At 52.9% G+C, this 5,260-nt stretch overlaps 1 protein-coding gene across 4 annotated transcripts in view; it reads left to right on the plus strand.

Moving 5' to 3' along the window:
- The first annotated feature begins 2,501 nt into the window (after positions 1-2,501).
- ATP2B4 (ATPase, Ca++ transporting, plasma membrane 4) overlaps positions 2,502-5,260 on the plus strand; it is a 95,896-nt gene continuing 93,137 nt past the window's right edge. For all 4 annotated transcript variants that reach the window (XM_008584245.1, XM_008584242.1, XM_008584243.1 and 1 more), the window contains exon 1: positions 2,502-2,895. The gene's annotated coding sequence lies outside the window, so the exon portion shown is untranslated. The remainder of the gene's footprint in view (positions 2,896-5,260) is intronic.

The raw sequence follows: 5,260 nt of genomic DNA on the forward strand, positions 1-5,260 counted from the left end.
ATCTGAAGCGAGGTTCAGCCGATTCCTTTCCCATGTCTTTCCCAGCAATTGACTTGGGCTCCTAAGGCTGACATTTTGGTAGGACCTACCAAAATCTAACAAAGTACCGTCTCTATCCCTGCCAGTAGTTCTTCCACTGAAACGCCTGCCCAGCTGGGAAAGGTAGAAGCGGGAGGGACAAGAGGAGTTGGGAGAGGGGCGGGGAGCAAATGAGAACAAATGTCACCTTTGGTGTACTCTAAGTGCCTTGAGGGTGAACCTTCAATCCCAGGAAGAAAGAACTACTTGGGACACAGTCAATGGATGGTTTCCACAGAGCGTGACTCTAAAACCTTCCCCCACCCCTGCAACCTTCTTTCAGCTGCGCCGGGCTGGGGACGGGCTTATTTTGGATTCAGTTCCCAAAATAGATGGGGATAGGCAATCTCCAGCACCACATTGAGGAATTTTGAGTTCTGAGCCCAGTCCAACCACTCTAAAAAAGNAAAGCGAGGTTCAGCAGATTCCTTTCCCATGTCTTTCCCAGCAATTGACTTGGGCTCCTAAGGCTGACATTTTGGTAGGACCTACCAAAATCTAACAAAGTACCATCTCTATCCCTGCCAGTAGTTCTTCCACTGAAACGCCTGCCCAGCTGGGAAAGGTAGAAGCGGGAGGGACAAGAGGAGTTGGGAGAGGGGCGGGGAGCAAATGAGAACAAATGTCACCTTTGGTGTACTCTAAGTGCCTTGAGGGTGAACCTTCAATCCCAGGAAGAAAGAACTACTTGGGACACAGTCAATGGATGGTTTCCACAGAGCGTGACTCTAAAACCTTCCCCCACCCCTGCAACCTTCTTTCAGCTGCGCCGGGCTGGGGACGGGCTTATTTTGGATTCAGTTCCCAAAATAGATGGGGATAGGCAATCTCCAGCACCACATTGAGGAATTTTGAGTTCTGAGCCCAGTCCAACCACTCTAAAAAAGTTTCCTTACTTCTGTCTGTCTAACTTTCCCTAGCTCAGAAATAGGACGCGGATGAGTTGTTGAGAATCGGTAGGATAGGAAAATAAAGAGATAAATGAAAGGACCCAAATGTTTTTTTCAGGTCAAAGTGCACCTTAAAAAGAATAAAAAAGAAAAGAAAAGAAAGGACCCAAACATTAGGAAATTGGAAAGGGTGCTAATGGGCAGAGAGAAACCAGACCCCTAGGACTTATTCCCAACTGTTTCCCCACATGCTCTGCGTCCTGGGGCAGGGATGGTGGCAAAGGAGGACAGGTGTGGCGTGAGCTGTTGGTTAGGATGCTAGGATCAAAGAGGCCTTTTCCCCAAACCTCTGTTAAAAAGGTTGGGAAGTTGTAGCCAGTCATCTACTTCACAGCATAGTTCACAGCTATAATCTGTGAGGTGTATGTTAACCAGCCGTCCAAAAGCATATAAATCTGAGTGAGTGTGTGTGCTGAGGTAGGTGTGGGAATGTATCAGTCAATGAAGACATGTTGTGTAAACCAGCTGATGGTGCACGTTTGTACTTGAAAGTCATCAGATTCTATGCAAAATCTGTGGGTGGCACTGTTGCACAATGCTGGTGGGTGTGTGGGTGCGGAGGTGTGATCGACAGCTTATAGGCTGTGTATAAGTGTGCACGGATGTCTGACTGTGTGCAAATGGAAATGTGTGCCAGAGGATGATACAAGTGCAGGAAAGTACATGGACTTCAGTGTCTGTCTGACTTGGCCTGGAATCCTGGCTCTGTCATTAACCAGATGTGTAACCTTGGGTGAGTCACTCACTCAATTTCCTCAGCTATGAAATGAGGATAATAATAAGTACCTTTCAAGATTGCCACGAGGATTAGAAATGATACTGTGTATACAAAGCTTTTGTGCATAGCCACACTATGGACTCAAAAGCAGGCAGCTATTCTCATGCACTGTGGATGTGCCTCTGGTGGGCACAGGGGCAAGTGGGAGCAAAACGCGGCCTGTGTGTGCAACGTGAGGAGGTGTGTACGTCTGTGCGTGCATCCAAAGCGATTCCTTCTCCTTCTCCAATGAACCCCCCATTCAGACGGGGCAGGAGGGGGAGAGGGTCCAAGTGTCCACAGGCACCTTGGGTTTCTGAGTCCTGAGTGTGAGTAAGAGGTTGAGCAGCCGGTAGGAGCTGCAGGAAGCCAACCGCCTGCAGAAGCTTCCTTTTTTCCCCCTCCACCCAGCAACGGTTTAATACCGCCACCCACATCCACACCCCACCTCCACCCTCCAACCTCCACCCCTACTCAGCTTTCCTTTCAACAAGTGAGCGCAAGGGCGGGGAGGAGACCCGAGAGAGGAGAGGATTCCTCCCCTTCCTTTCCCCATTCCCCCTTAAGACCAACCAGGAAGCCGCCGCAGCTCGAACGGCGCCACCTTAAGAGCAGGGTCTGGCCTGGCCGCGCGCCAAGTCCCGCCTCCGCTCCTGCTCCCGCTCCTCCCCTCTCTCCTCCGGCACTGCTCGGGGAGAGCTGGTGAGCAAGAGTCTGGCCGGAGTTGGCTGGAGCTGTTGCCATGACAAGCGTTTTCTTAAGAAAGCTCTGCTGTTGAGACCGTCCAAAGCTGGGGGTTGGGAGGGGGGCACGAACTTCCCGAGGGAACCGTCCCTCCGAAGAGCGCAAGATCAGAGACACCCGCCCAGCTCCCCTGCACCCATTTTCTTTCAGGAACCTGAGAGGTCCTTCCCACTGGAAGGGCCGGGGGAGGAGACCCAGCCCACTCCCCGGCCCTAGCTGGAGAGGCTAGAGAGCAAAGCCAGCATCTCTAGCGTGGTTGCCACACTGGGGAGACCGGTGGCTGGTCACCCCACCCTACCCCCCGTCCATGGAAACCTGGAGGGAGAGTCCCGCTTGGAGAAGACTGGATCTTTGCTAGAAAGAGAGGTAGGCTTGCAGAGAATGAATTGACTTGTGATTTGCAAACTTTGTTTCTTTTTTTCCTCTCAGAGGCTTCTAAAACTCCCTGAATTTCCTCTCCCTAGCATCTTTCATGCGACTAGTTTGGAGGATTTTTAATGTGTGTATTTGCACAGATTTGTCAAATACTGTATTTCCTTCCTATCCTTAGTTCTGAGAAACCATGTAATCAAACAAGTGATTTATTTTTCTTTACCTAGTTCTTGTCATTCCTGGGCCATGGGGGTGGGCAGGGAAATGGAGGAAATGAAGTCTTTTTCACACCCTAATTGAGCTCTTGGAAAAAGCATTTATTCCCCCACTCCCAGTCCGTTCCTGCCCTCCCCCCTACTTGGCTTGGGAATGAGACGCAGAATGGAAAACTGTTGCAAAAATATTTTCCGCGTCTGTTCCCTTTCTCGAAAGCCCCAAACAGAAATGGAAAAAATAAAAAAGAGCCAAGTAAGAAATCAGCAGGAAGGAGGGGCTGTAGTGGGGACTGGGAGAGGGGCACACGGGGATTGAGGGGTGGGGTGGGGGTGGAGGGAGGCTAGGAGAAGTTAGGGGGGTTGGGAATGGGAATGCACAAATTAAATTTCTTTAGGTTTGCAGAGAAACCTCAGCAGTTTCTCTCTGCCACTTGCAAAACATCCTCAGACTTTCACGTCTATAATTAGCTGTGGAAAAAGCTGGGAGTTCCCTTGTACCGCTGTTGTTCGAGTGTGTGTGAGCGTCCAGAACCAACTGTACGAGTGTCTCCGAGGGCACCGCCCCACACATCTCTGGTCCCAAAGGGAAGGAAAGAGAAAGGGGTGAAGTTGAAAAGTGTTTTATTTCAAGGCTGGTGAGTGTTCAGTGGTTGGGGGTGGGCCTCAGGCACCCTCGGCAGGGTCCCTGAGTGTCTTGGGGCACTGTGTTTGCTTGAAGAGCTAGAAATTAAGGCTGGGGTTGTCCTTGCTGCTGTCCCTTCTCTCACACAGTCACACTCACTCACATACTTGGCTCAAACTTGGGGTGGCGGGGGCCGCTGGCGTCCTTCCCGGAGGCCAGGCCCGCCTCATACTCGTCCACCTTTATTGAGGGTACCCGTCGCTCTTTTTATGCTGGGTGTGGGGGGCATGGGAGTGGCCAGCTGCACCCTGGGAGAGGAGTGGGCACTCTGCTGGCCAGAGGCACCGCCGTTCTGGGCATTCCTGCCGGACTTTCAATAACTTGCAGACATGATGCCGGCGCCTGCTGGCCTGGCAGGGGGAATGTCAGATAGAAGAAGAAACAGGCGGGCACTCAACTGACTGCCACTGCGGGAGGGGAGGGGGGGATAAAACCCCGTTCTATGGCGCCACCTCCTCCTCTGGGTGGGGTGTCTGGCAGGGAGTCTTAAGACCTCCCCCTCCCTCCCCAAGCCCCTCCCCAGAGCTGCCTCTTCTCCAAGCTCTTCCCATTTGGAGGTCCTCCTGCAGCCCTCAGCTCTGGGCCCTCTTTACCTGGAAGGAAAGGAGGAAACAGTGTCATTCCAGGCTGGGACAGGCCATAGAAAGGGGCAGAGGGGTGAGGCGGGACGGGGAGGATTTAGGAGGAAGAGGGCAGGAAGAGGCGGTGACTTGAGTGCTTGTGAGTGGGGTTACCCTCCTTGGCTGAGGGTGGTGGCATGGGGAGCTGGCTCTGGGAGGGGTGGGAGGATGCTGGCAGCTTGATAAAGGGTGCCCTGAGAGGTGAGTCCTAGACCTGCAGCAGACACATCTGTGGGAGTCAGGCTGGGGGAGAGGAAACACCTGTCTTCAGCCCCAGCTAGTTTGGTTGGAGGAGGAGTAAAGGTTTAGAGCTGAGAAACTAGGGGAGAAGGAAGCAAAAGACTTGAAGGAGAGCTCACATGGGGGCCAGGGAAGCACCAGGAACCAGTGTTCATTTTTGAGGTGTTGGATGGTTGATATGACTGCACTCCAAGGCTAGACAGCTCTTCCCCACCTGTATTCTGATCGAGAGGGGAAGGAGGCCTTCCCCAGTGGGAGGGCGACCCAAGACAGAATCCATGCCCTTGTCTGCTGGAAGTGGGGGAGGGATCCATTTTTTGCTCCTTCTCAGGAGCCTCATCCCCCCTGCCACCATCTTGCCAAGGTACAACCCCGAAATCACCTGCTCCCCTGAGCCCTTTCATCGTGGGGGCCCATAATCCCACCATTCCTGCAGCTGGCCTTTCTATTTTCAGCACTCTGACTAGGGGTAGGCTCTGGTCGGCTTGGGAGGGCTTCTCGATGAGGATCAGGTCCTTATTTAGCATGCATCTGAGTGCCTGCTCCCTTGGCCTTGAGTCCTGGGTCTCGGTGGCAGGGGGAGACTGCCCCCGCAGTTCGGG

This window comes from Galeopterus variegatus, unplaced genomic scaffold, assembly GCF_000696425.1.
Source record: "Galeopterus variegatus unplaced genomic scaffold, G_variegatus-3.0.2 Scaffold3189, whole genome shotgun sequence".
Lineage (NCBI taxonomy): Eukaryota > Metazoa > Chordata > Mammalia > Dermoptera > Cynocephalidae > Galeopterus > Galeopterus variegatus.